At 42.2% G+C, this 13,506-nt stretch overlaps 1 protein-coding gene across 4 annotated transcripts in view; it reads right to left on the minus strand.

Moving 5' to 3' along the window:
• Positions 1-13,506, minus strand: part of ZDHHC3 (zDHHC palmitoyltransferase 3) — a 95,060-nt gene that overhangs the window by 28,186 nt on the left and 53,368 nt on the right. The window lies entirely within an intron of this gene.

Here is a 13,506-nt window from a genome sequence, read left to right on the forward strand (position 1 = left end):
CTCCATTTATAAGATACAACAGTGAATTATGCAATGATATAGAAAACAAACTGATACTATGATCACAAACACAATCTACTAAAAGAAAGAAAATAATGTTTTAAATTGCATTTTTCTAAAAAGGAGGAACTGTTATGCAACAAGATTATTAAAAGGCAATGTGCAGCCAGACGTCTGTGGTATCACTGAAGAACTGCTAATCCATCCATGGTTATCTCGACAGACTGACATAAATCTTTACCCCAGAATAAGGCAGGAACAATCTTGGCTTTTCCCGGCCCATAAAATATGTAGCACCTCTGAGGGGCCACCATCAGGGCCTCTGATGGTTTTAAATATGGTATGATTGTTTTAAATAATGTTCTTTGATTTTGAAATATGCAAATCACAGACTCCTCCAACTACAGCTAAATCTATACTGGATTGCTATAGATTGATGTGCGGCTATGTATTAACAGAAGAGGGAAATGGTTAGGCGAGTAGAATTAATATGGGTAACCAGAGCAGTTACATCAAGATCAGGCTAAAAATTCAATTAGAATTTTCAAACAAACATTTATATACAATTGATTAATCAACTAACACATGCCTTCATCAGCATCCCTCCATTTTAGGAAATTGTGAAAATAAATTAAATATAGTTGTTCTCATCAATATGGTTCTATTTATCTACAAATGATTATTACAGTGAATCTTTTCACTTTTAGTTAATCAGGATGAATAAGATACATTTCTGTGAGTGAAACTAAAGCTCATGTAACTAGGTGAAATTTTTTTTTCTTTGTCTCTGAAATACTCACAATTTTTTTTAAATTAAAAGTTTTATCTTTAAAGTTCATTTGTTAGATCTTTATAGATACTGATTGAGGTGAGTAAACTTACAAACAGTGTGGCTGTTGCATGTAGACCGATTACAGTTCTACACAACTTCTTTTTGTTTGGACTATGTTAATTTATGTGCTAAGTCGTTATGTCATTCTTTAACTCTGATCTTCAAACGTCTAGTAAGTTAATGGTATTATTAGATCTTTAATTACATGATTGATTATAGCTCAATGACATTTATATATGTAGGGAGCTCAGCTATAGATTGCACTCAGTTGTCCAATCAAGCATCCTTGAAATTCGATGTAAAAATCTAAAACTCAACCTGCGAAACAAAATTAGGGACATTGATTCAGTCCTTTTCTATCACTGGATAGAAGTTTTCACTGAGTTATCAAATTAGACATTCCAAATTCAAAGACAAGCTTGGTTCAGATTCACATTTAGTCATATCTGCAATGTTCAGCTTTACGCTTTTTCAGCATTAGTCCGTTTCGGATTGTACTAGCCTGACAGAAATAGCTAAAAAATACAAAGGAATCCACAAGAACCGATTACTCAGAACCAGAAGCTCAGATTCTTCTCCATCTGATCCACAATTAGGGACTCCTACAGATATATTAACAAACTACCACCTGGGTCAAGAGAATATCTCACCCTTGGTGTACTGGCACGCATCATATCCACATTGATGTCAATTCTCTGAAATGTCAGAGAGTACAGAAGAGATATCACACACCCTTTGACTCCATAATACGGCTGACTCCTTGTGTCTGTCTGTGCCATTTAAGAGCCTTATTTTGTAGGCTGGTGGGGCTCAGGAAAGGTGTAAGGAGCAAATACCACAGGTATGTCTCTTAAATATCTGTTTACTTTATACTTTTGCCTTCATGGCCTCTAAGAACTGGGGTAGCAAGAACACTGCCAAGGTACTAAAGAGCAAATCAAGGTTATTAGCTGCAATCCATCACTAGCGTCCATGCCTGTCAATCCAGACTCTTGACTATGGTAGGTAATAATCCTTCCCCAATTGGTGGTTAACAATGCCTAATGGTTTGCCACAGGTAGGATGTGATGCACAAGAGAACCAACTGTTGGATCAACCCTTCCTGATAGGTTGAGACTCAGTTTATAGAAACAGATTCTGACATAGCTGGTGGTTCTTTGGTACACCCCACAAATGTACTGCACTCAAAAAAGGAGTTACAATCCATCCAGCCCATCCAAACATGGACATTTGTCAACCTTTAAAGGAGGAAAGACAGAGTTAGCCATGTCAGAATCTCATTCCACAGAACATTTCGTTTGCATTCAGGTATATACTGCAAGTGAATTAACAGTGATGAATTTATCAAGACATGTTTTAAAGAGACAGAGTCCTCACAGTGACCTATGGAGCTTTACTATCCCCTATAGTACGCTATGCTTCGAGAAGCAGAGATTAAGCAGAAGTACAAGGACAATAAGGAGTTGAAGGAAGGGACAAGAATAAGAAAGAAGTGAGCAATATTGATGGAAAGCCAAGAAGAATATATCAGAGCCTCTACTGCACCCTGTGCTTTGTTTTCACCCTCTTCACTCACCAATTCAACTCTGCATCACCCCTTGCACCCTGCAATACCCTCTATGACCCACTGACACCTTGCACGCCCATCCATGTGTCATATGCTATACCTTGCAAGCCACCTTCCTTGATAGGGCAATGATTTCGTCATTTTTATTGTGAAAAGCTGTTAAAACTTGCACTTTCAACAGAGGTAAAGCAAAGGCACCAAAAGTTCAAGAATCATCTAACACTAATTACAGGCCAGGGGACAGCTATGAAGACCACACACACACACACACACGTATATTCATTCTCATTTATTCATATTAATTCATTCATTCACTCTCTCTCTCGAGAGAGAGACATGTGCTACCTCTTCCGTGTGTTACTTTACCTTGAGGACATCCTTTAAATATACGGAGGTCAAATGTTTGGAATTGCTAATGCTTTCTACACTTGCTTCTACAAATAGGCAGGAAGTTATTCTTTTACAACACCTCCGTCTTATAGTCACAATAATTAGCTATTTGACAAGAAGCATAAAAAGACTAACGGCCTGATTATGACGCCGTTTGGACTGCATTCCGCAGCTCTGTCTGATGCAGTCATATCGCCAAAGGGGTGACTAGTCAGCTAATTCCCCTTCTCCCCGGTGAACTGCAGCGTGGATCCCTTTTCCTCCAGGTCCCCCTACACCTCAGCAGCTGCACTCCGAAGTGGACGGTCCTGTGGGAGCCGGAATCCAGGTAAGTCCTCATGTGGCATGTATCGCCATTGACTGGACTGTGCACTCCAGCAATGTTGTACATGGTGCACAAGGCATGTCCCCACATGTCATGCATGTGTGTACAAATGCACATGTTTCCTGTGCATGTGTAGCCACTTGCAGCAACATATCTGGAGATTGGGAAACCGCCAATGATGAGACCTCCGCGGTAGCAGCAGCTGCATCATAATGCGGCAGACGGAGCTTTCCTGGCCTCGGCTGTTGAAATCAGACCGTGGCCGTCAGATGACCCAGAGTCAGGATGGAGGCCCGTCAAGGGGACTGTAATTTTAGACAGCTTTCCAAGGTCTGGATATCAATCCAAAGATTGACATCAAAGGTTCAAAACAATACCTTGCTTTCAGAAGCCTGTCTCGTTGCCAAAGACAGACCTGTTGATGAGGAAGGAAATTCTAAACTATGTCAAGTGCCAATCAACCTCTCCTTCAGACAGATCCAAGTGCTTCAGCACTGAAACCCCAGAATACAAACCAATGGAGCAAACTCTGCTGGACTCCAGGTGGGCAACACTCCATACCAGGAGATGTAGCTCTGCAACAATATTACCTCTGAAGTTGTCAAACCAAATGTGGAAAAAATAATGCCAATCCATGGCATGTCCTCTGACATTAAGAGAGGTCATGCACCCCTTTGGAGGGACAGGAATCCCAGCAATTCTGGTGGAAATGAGGGATATGACACCACTGCCTCACAGGGGTAAGTCACCCCCCCTCAGCAACAGGAATGGCCCAAATGAACAGCTCGCCCACACCCGTAACTCTTGAGCCACAGGCTAGGACACAAACCTACAACCTGCAGCCACAGAATCTTGCAACAATATACCTCTGGGACTTTGTGGGTAGGGATCTCAAATGACACTTAGTCAGTTTGATATTTTCAGTACCATCCAAGTGTCTCCTGAACTTAGACTATTTGCATGCTATTCTGTTGAGTAAAGGATGTAGTGTTTTAGAAGGCCTTGCCAACTAATCGTCACAGTTTCACTCCAGTGCTCACAAGAACTCACCTAAGGAATATGGCAAGGCAGCCAAAGGCAATTATAAAAAAGGTTAAAAAACAACTAAAAGTTGAGAGTTAAAGTTAACAATTCACGAAGAGTCCAACTCAACTGCACAATGTCAACCTTTGTTTACAGTGTTTGCAAGTTTGCAAAAGGATGTATGATAGCTTGTATGTATGCTGATGGGAGTGTGTAAATGAACATGGCTCTGTGACGGTTTACTAGAGTATGTGTGACCATGTTAAGGTGGTTGAATAGACATATAATATTGGTGTGCAGTTATACCTTTTGGTTGGGTGGCTGTTGGAAGAGTTTTTGAATTATGAAGTTAATAATATGTTATATTGTGTAGCATGTTACCTTTTGTTTTCCAAGGCGCAACAGCCTAACTTGTTAACATATTAGTCAATCTTAGCTCTCTTTCATGAATTTTCTTTCTATTTTTTATTGTTTGCTATGTGGGTATGCGATGGTGCGCATGTTTTAGGATGCTGATTTGTGAACAAACGTAATCGGTCTATTGGTGTGTGATGTTGGCTGTGCAGATGTGTATTAGTAGGTTTGTTAGTATACGTTGTCTTGTTAGTGTCTGTGCTGGTGGGTGGGCCTCAGACTCTGCTGTCACTCTGCGTTTTCTCAGCCTCCACTACAACCCTCCTCCTCTGCAGCCACTGTGTGCACTCGCTCCCATGCAAGCACTCTGTGTGCCTCTCCCGTCCCCGAATCGCTTCTATGTTTCCCATTCCCCTGCAACATTAAGAATATGCACTGTATTAGAAAAAAGTGACGCAGAGCCGATCAGCGAAGCATCCCCTCCAGGCTTTAGGAAATGGACGGAAGGAGGAATTGATGTAATCTCGGTGTTTTTGCCCGATTTGTAACTTGCGCTCTGCTTTCTCGGAATAAAACAATCACACAACCCTGCTCTAGTGAGGAGGTGGATGGGCAAACCCACTGTTTGCTATTATGAGTTAAGCCTCTTTTGAAAAAAGATGATGGTGACACGACTCATTTGCCCTGATTCAATGTTACCTGGCTGGCCGCTGTTGACGGCAGGATAGGCCAGGTAGACAGCAGCAAATATGATGGATGGAAAGATTTGAATCAATCTTTACTACTCGGAATTCATCGAGTAGCCTTCCATTCTATTGTTTGTAGCTCATGTGTGTTGGGAACAAAAAAAACTTCTGTGGTGACAGACCTGGATCTGCCTGATATGGTCATGTGCCATAATCAATGCAAACAAAGGCAAGGAAGCCACCATTTTTCAGACAGAGAACATCAAGTCAAACATTCTTTTTTTTACAAGTCAGCAGAGCTCTTTTGATGAACTGTAAATGATAGCAGTGCTTCACAATAAGAGGCATCATTAAGTATGCTTATAGGAGTGCAAAGTATTGTTTTCTTGCTAATAAATGACATTCTAAAACTTACAACTTGTAGATGAAAAATGTTGGCCCTAGGAGAAATGAATACAAAGACCATAAAGGCAGCGGGATGTGCTTGGGAATCTTGTCCCACTGGCACACTCAGTGACAACGCTCAATCTTGTGCTCCAGCTGGGAGCCAGACTTCTTCATGACCATGGTAGAGCGGGGAGAGCTCCGGGAGGGGAGGGAGGAGTTTGGGCAGAGTAGCAAAGGCAGCAGCAGGAGGAGGAGGAAAAAGCAGCTGCTGAAGTGAGGGTCAGCCGAGTCAGTGTTATACTGCAGCCTGCTGCTGCTCCTGGCCCCAGCTACCTCCTCTATGATCCTTAACGGCGGCACCAGTATATGGCATCAACAACACCATGTTTAAAGATAAAGTACGGCATGCCACACTGATTAATGACAAAGAGCTGTTGTAAGTATCGGTTTTAATAAAAAAAAAAAATGGAGAAAAAAAATGAGGACACAGCATTAAGACAGCTGGAATGAAAACAAGCAGCTGAGAGCAGCGACGGGCCCTGGTTTGAGAAGAACGACATTGACGCCAGCATTTTGAAAACTAGGAGAATGTTTCTTTAAACATAGAGAGTGCCTTAATAGAGGAAGCCTACGGAAGATAAGAAGTATATCTTTCACAGTCTCTGGGGAACCGTGTTCGCTAACTATCTAGATAAAACCAAGATAGCCTCTTAGAAATCGTGGTCTTTACCTGCAGCATTGCATATAAGAAAAATAAGAATATAAGGAGATCCATACATCTAACAGATTGAAAAGTATTAACTCTTGTGCAAACTAACCTATGACAGGCAACAGAGCCTAACCCAAAGAGCTCTTTTCCCTCATGCTGCAAGTTGACAAACGGATCAGTCTCTTTTGAACCAGAGAGTTTGCTCCGCTGCACTCTACATAGAGAACCCCTCCTTACCGCCGCACAGACTATAAAGAACACCTTTTAAAAAATATATTGGTCCTGAAGAAGGAGACGGGAAACTCGCATACAGTCTCCGAAACGTGCGTAGACCGACCAGCGACCACATATCTGGGAGACCTATAGTAGAAACTTTGTGTTAATGCTTTAACCAAAATCTTTTGTGTTTCTCTCGAATCTTATCAATTCCTGAACTATAACTCAAACAGGATCTTACACCAGATGTGTTTTTTTAGTTTTATACATTAAAAAAAAGGAAACCTTTTTGTGGTATGATTGATAGTATGCAAGGGTGGAGTGACAGGTGAGAATGACAGTGTGATGGTATGTTCTTGTGGGGTTTTTCTCTTAATGTTTTTTCATTTGTCTCTCTAAATTCAATTATTTGAATCAAAAAAGATTTTTGTCTCTATGTGCCTCTTCTTTTCTTTTAAATTGTTGTCATCCAATTTAATGGAAAAATATGTGTATGGCAATGTTTATTTTGTACATAAACTATGTGTCAAATGAAATTTTATAAATGATGTGTTATAAAAATAAAAACCAATAAATAAGATTCAAGAGTAAGTTATCCTTGAAATGTTTTGTGGCTCTGGGGATTATCAAAGGCATGAATAACTATCATTAACAATTAAAATAGGTTAGACAAGAGGTTGTTTTCTTTACATGTGCCCTTTCCCCTCCTCTTGAACCTAAAAGAAACTAGGGGAACCCTTTTTTCCACATACAGAGAGCAGCGACGGGCACCAATAATGAACAAACGCCGAAGAAAGAAGCACGAAACAATAAATACAAGCATGCTGGAGGAGAGGGCGGAAAGACAAAGTAGTGCATTGAAACAAAACATAAAGCCACTAGTGAAAGGATCCATTTAGCAGGTGCAGTCGCCAGGGCGGGAACAAAACAGCCACAAGGTGGGACACTATTCACTAACAAAAGCAATGGAATTTGTAAAGTCAGACCAAGCAACCAATGAAAAAGCGGTGGGCGTGTTCAAAGCCCTTAGAGGGATAACAGCATACCTCACAGAGCAGTGCATGCACGCTGGCTCTAGGCTCAGCTTAAAAACACATCATTCTGTGAAGGTGGTTTTTAATTTGTGTGTTTGAAAATGCCATTTTTTGAAAGTGGACATTTTCTTGCTTTACCATCCTGTGCCTCGGTCTGCCTGTGGAATCCACGTCTGGTTTAGACTGACAGTTGGGTTCTTTGTGCATTCACTCCAGAAAGTCTGATGGGTCTTCCTGAGCTGGAGTGGTAGGAGGAGTTGTCACTGACACCTGAATAGGGCTGCTCCTGTCCTCTTGCAATGCTGTCATCAGCCCCCTGTAGTGTGTCTGGAGCGAGGTCAGGGCAAGGCAGGATCAGTGCACTACAAAGACTATCTATTGAAGTATGCCTACTTCAAAGGCAGAAAAGGGTATAAGTATTCGACCGGTCACCCCACATTTTAGAACACTTCTGGATCAAGAGGAGATTCTGCCAAGAAAAAGGGCTGGAGAAGCTGTAGGAGGGGAACTGCCACTCTGCTTGTTGCTGTGTTGGGCTGGCCTGCTGCTTGCTTCTTCTGTCTTGGAGAGTGAAAGGAGTGAACTTTGTTTTCATCATCCTGCTTGTCAAGGTTCTCCAAACACTTGTGTGTGCTTGCCTCCTGTTAAGGAGTCTCAGGGCCATCACTTGCAGCCCCTGAACACCTCTGTTGGGAGTTCTTACCTGCCAAGTGGTGCCAATTCCAGTTCTGGGCACTTGAAGGTGGTTTCTGCTGCAAGATGAGAAGAAAATCCACAAACTGATCTTCAGCACCTGTTTTTCCTGCCACAGTCTTCCTGCACTGTTGAAAACCCAATGCATTGCCGCGGTGCAGCCGAAGAATCAATGCAGCATCTGCCGTGCGGCTGAAAGATCACCACAGCCAGACTCCTGAGCACTGTGTCTCCAACGTCCAAAACACCCACTCCAACTTAGACGCAGGCCTGCTGTGCTGCTGAAGAAATAGACGCACACCTGCCATGCATCTGAGAAATTGAAGCAGCACCTGTTTTGCTGCCGCATTAGCCCAGCACATCCAGATTTCCACTGAATCGCACCTGTGCGCCAAGTTCTTCATCGGCGTTTTCCAGAAGTAAGAAAACAAAGCCGCGTGTCCGGAAACACACGCATTACCTCCCCTGTAGTAAGGAACCGACATCACTTCCCCTGGGACTAAGGAACGGACGCATCGCTTTGCTTTTCCGGCGTCTCACCTCCCCTGCACCTGTTTTTGCCTTGATTTTGACGCATCCCCGGTACTTTGTGATTAAAGTGACGCATCCATCATTTTCTATGACTGAACTATTCAAAATCTTTTTTAAGTGATATCTTAGCTTACGTATGCTGGAATTTTGCTGTTTCAGTTAGATAATGATTGATTATTTTTCTAAACTGGTGTGGTGTCCATTTGTAGTGTTTTCACTGTGTTACTGTGTGTATTTTGTACAAATTCTTTACACATTGCCTCTAAGATATGCCTGACTGCTAGTGCCAAGCTACCAAGGAGGGGAGTATGGGTTATCTTGGATGTACAACTCCCTTACCCTGACTAGAAGGAAGGGTCTCTGCTTGGAAAGGGTGCAAGCCACTGCCAACCAGAGACCCCCATTTCTAAAAGGGAGATTAAGAGGAGTCATCGCTGCCCATTCAGGTCAGACTATTGCTTGCTCCTAGAAAGCAGTTCACATTTTTATCACACCTATTTTAACGCTAATCCCTGACTGGGGGAAGCTTGAAAGAAAATGTACATTAGATTCCAAGACCTTCAGGAGGGGAAATGAGAACCTTCTAAAACAGTAAACAACAGCTTGTTGGTGCTATTTACTGTACAGATATGTTAACATTAAATGTCTGAATGTCCTACTTTTAAATACCATGCACCCTGCCTTGTGGGTGACCAGGTCTACATTGGGGAAGACTAAAAAGGGTTTATATTGACAGGGTGAATTGCAGTGTTTAACTTCCAGTCAGGCTACAATGGTATGCCTGAATACATATTTCACATTGTCACAGTAGTGGCTGGCACAACAGGTGCTGCAGTCCACTAACGGCATTTAACTTACAGGCCCATATAGTAGAGATAGATATGCAAGTTGAATATACCAATTAGGAGTATACCAATTTCATCATGTTGAAAGGAAGAGCCAGGCACTTTACCACTAGTTAGCAGGTTTAAAGTGCACAAAGATCTATAACCAGCAAAAACACAGGGTCCAGCATATGGCAAAAAAATGTAGTGAACACACACTAAAGGCAAACTTGCTACATCCTCTTTATCAACCTTGATTGGATGGGAGTCCATGGCATACACTATTTGTACCAATGTGTCCCTGCCCGCACTCCGTAGGCCGTGTGATCTCACGCACTGGACAACACTGTGTACAAGACCAGAAACCAAATTAAAAAATTTTAAATCAAGGTTTTTAAACAGTATATTTTATTGACGTACAGTACTTACCTATCCGTACTATATACATAGCTCACAGCTACTTTCTCAATCTTTCTTTCACTTTCCTTGAATTGTTCATTGTACTTTGGTTGAACACTTTCCCCATTTCAAAACTGAGCGCTGCTAATTCTAATACAAGTCTTGAATCCCTGTGGCACAGAAACCAAACTGTCTCTCAATCACTAAAATAACTTAAAACCTGTATTCGCTGGCTCAGCCTGCAGAAATCTTTTAGAAGAAGGTAACGGCAGCTCTGAAAGGCAAGGTAGAAAATGTTGGAGTATGCGGAAAATTCTCAGAGGAGTCTACCACAGAGGAACCAGTCTTCACATTACAAAGCAATTCTCATAAGTCATGAAGAGGTTCTTGCATACCAAGTTACAAGGCACTGTACCGAAATGATTCATAGAAGCGTCTCTAGTTTCACATAGTCAGTCTCTATACAGAACATGGGCAACAATGGAGGTGTGTGCATCTGGAAATAAGAAATATTTCAACTACCTTAACATGGGCATTGCCAGAACCTCAACATAGCTAACAGCCACCTGTGAGAGAAGGCATAAGGGTCACAAAAATGCATGTTGAGGTATTTCAAACTACAAATACTTATAAGGTAATTATAAGTATTATAAGGTAGTTATTGGGCAATTGTCAGAGGAAGAACTAGATAGCTAAGGTCGGGTATTGTTTTTCTCTTTGACTGGTGTGTAAAACAGATTTAATGTAATCCTGATCTCTGGCAGTTCCCATGTTGCTAAGTGCAAATATCCATTGAAAAATGGGTAAATGTAGCACAGCCCTTCTCCAGTCGGAGGAACTGGACCCTCGCCAATCTGATAATACTCACCATACCCTCCTTCAGACTTCATGATGATACAAGCAAAGACATATCAAGTAAACATTGTGGCTAATCAGCTACAGATCTAAATTTCCATGGATAAAAATGTTCAACTGGTAGGCTACTGCACAGCAGCTGCCACCCACCTATGTGTACCACTCAAGAAAGCATAGAAATAAATAAACAGTGAAACAACAAGTGGAGGAGGTTTTCACAAATAAACGCTTTGATAAAACAGGTAAAAAAGCAGATCTCCAAGTTGAATTACTAGAGCAACAAAAAGGAGCATAGATAAAATTCCTGGCAACACCTCTCACATAAAGGATAGGCCCAATTAAACTGCAATTTCAACAATGCAAACATGTAAATACATTTTCAACATCCTGCATTCTAAATAGTGGGATCTAACGACAGAACACTGGATGTTTTTATCCTTTAGATCATGGTTACTTGCAAGTTTTCCCAGGGGCCAAAAAGTTAGGGGTGTAATATGACAGAGGGCCGCATTGAGGACAGCTGGGTGGTGGTGGGGCGAGGGGATTGGGGTTCATTAGTGGCAAGTGGTGTAGGGGAAGCGAAGCCAAAACACCTGGGATTAGTCTTGGCTTCCCCACTTTACCAAATTGCGTGAACGTAGGCAACTGTTGTGTTTCACTTTCCTTCCTTTTGCTTCACTATCACTTATAAGAGGACATCGAAACGCATGACTTCAGGACAGGCCCTGTACAAAACCTTCTCCTGTATTTGATTTAATAAACTATGTTGTTGGTCATGTCTAATAGAAACCCAGGCCACCCAAAGGGTGCAAATAACAACTGGCTTGCCTCTTAGTTCACTATTGGCATTATTGCCAGGGCAGAGGAAAGAAGGAATATGCTACTTACCAGTATGCATCTGTTCTTGGCATGTAGAGCTGCAGATCTACACACTATGCATAGATCGCCATCTGATGTTGGGCCCGGATGTTTGCACTTGTTTTTGTCTTGGAAAGTCTTTGGAAGCCACGAGGTAGGCGACTCCTCCCTTGGATCATAGTTCGCATGGGCATCGGCTCCATCCTCAGATTGTTTTTCGCCAGCAGGGAAATGATGGGAGTTTTTGTAAGAAACAGGAAAGATGCCCATGTATGCTGCATCTAAATAAGATAATACTGGAACGGATAAAGGTAGCCGGGGAGGAGGGTGGGCGTGTGTAGATCTGCAGCTCTACATGCCAAGAATAGATGCATACTGGTAAGTAGCATATTCTGTTCAAGGCATATGAGCTGCAGATTACACACTATGCATAGATTGTATAGCAGTATCCCGTCCTAGCAGCGACCACCAGTATCTGTTGCAGTAGTTTGAAATAGTGTAAACAGCCTGGCCCACGCTAGCTTTTTGTTTAGTTTGCACATCGACACAATAGTGTGTTGTGAATGTGTGCGGTGTAGACCATGTAGCTGCTCTGCAGATATCGTCTAAGGGAATGTTCCCTAAGAATGCCATTGAAGCCCCTATCTTTCGTGTAGAGTGGGCTTTAGGAGGAACGGATAATGTACGTTTTTCTTTGTGGTAACACATCTGTATGCATTTGACAATCGACCTAGCTATCCCAGATTTTGATATGGGGTTGCCCTTGTGTGGTGGTGAGAAAGACACAAACAGTTGTTTGGTCTTCCGAAAAGCTTGTGTTCTCTCTATGTAGTAGAGCAGTGCTCTTTTAACATCTAAGGTGTGAAGAGCTCTTTCTGCGACGGTTTGTGGCTGCGAGAAGAATACAGGCAGCTCCACAGATTGATTGAGGTGGAAGGGAGAAATGACTTTAGGGAGGAATTTAGGATTAGTTTGGAGAACAACCTTATTATGGTGCATCTGCAGAAAGGGTTCCTGAATGGTTAGTGCTTGTAGTTCGCTAACTCTTCGTAGAGAAGTAATGGCTACTAGGAAAGCAGTTTTCCATGTAAAGAATTGGAGCTCACATTTATGTAGAGGTTCAAATGGAGGCCCCATTAGTCTTGTGAGAACAATGTTTAAATTCCACACAGGTGAAGGTGGTACTCTGGGGGGAATTATTCTTTTGAGTCCCTCCATAAAGGCCTTTATGGTAGGTACTCTGAAAAGTGAAAGATGTTGTCTATTTTGTAGATATGCTGCTATGGCAGCAAGATGGAGTCTGATAGACATGTAGGCTAAGTTGCATCTTTGGAGGTGTAGTAAGTAGCCTATGATGTGATGGATAGGCACATCTATAGGGTCAGTGTTGTTCTTCTGACAGTATATTACAAACAGTTTCCACTTGGCTGCATAGCATGCTCTAGTGGTAGGCCGTCTAGCTTCTTTAATGACGTTCATACAGTCAGGAGGAAGGTTAAGGTAACCGAATTCTAGGACTTCAGGAGCCAGATCGCTAATTTGAGCTGAGCTGAGCTGGATCTGGGTGTTGGATCTCTCCATGGTTCTGGGTTAAGAGGGATGGAGAGGGGTGTAATTTTTGGTGCGGAACTACTGAAAGTTCCAGCAATTTGGTGTACCATGGTTGTCTGGCCCAAGTTGGAGCAACTAGTATGAGCGTTAAGGAGTGTTGCTGTAGTTTGTGCACCACTAGTGGAATGAGTGGGAGAGGCGGAAAAGCGTACGCAAATCTGCCTGACCAGTTCATCCATATCGCATTGCCTTTGGACAATGGGTGAGGATAC

This window comes from Triturus cristatus, chromosome 10 (genome assembly GCF_964204655.1).
Source record: "Triturus cristatus chromosome 10, aTriCri1.1, whole genome shotgun sequence".
In the NCBI taxonomy this organism is placed as follows: Eukaryota; Metazoa; Chordata; class Amphibia; order Caudata; family Salamandridae; genus Triturus; species Triturus cristatus.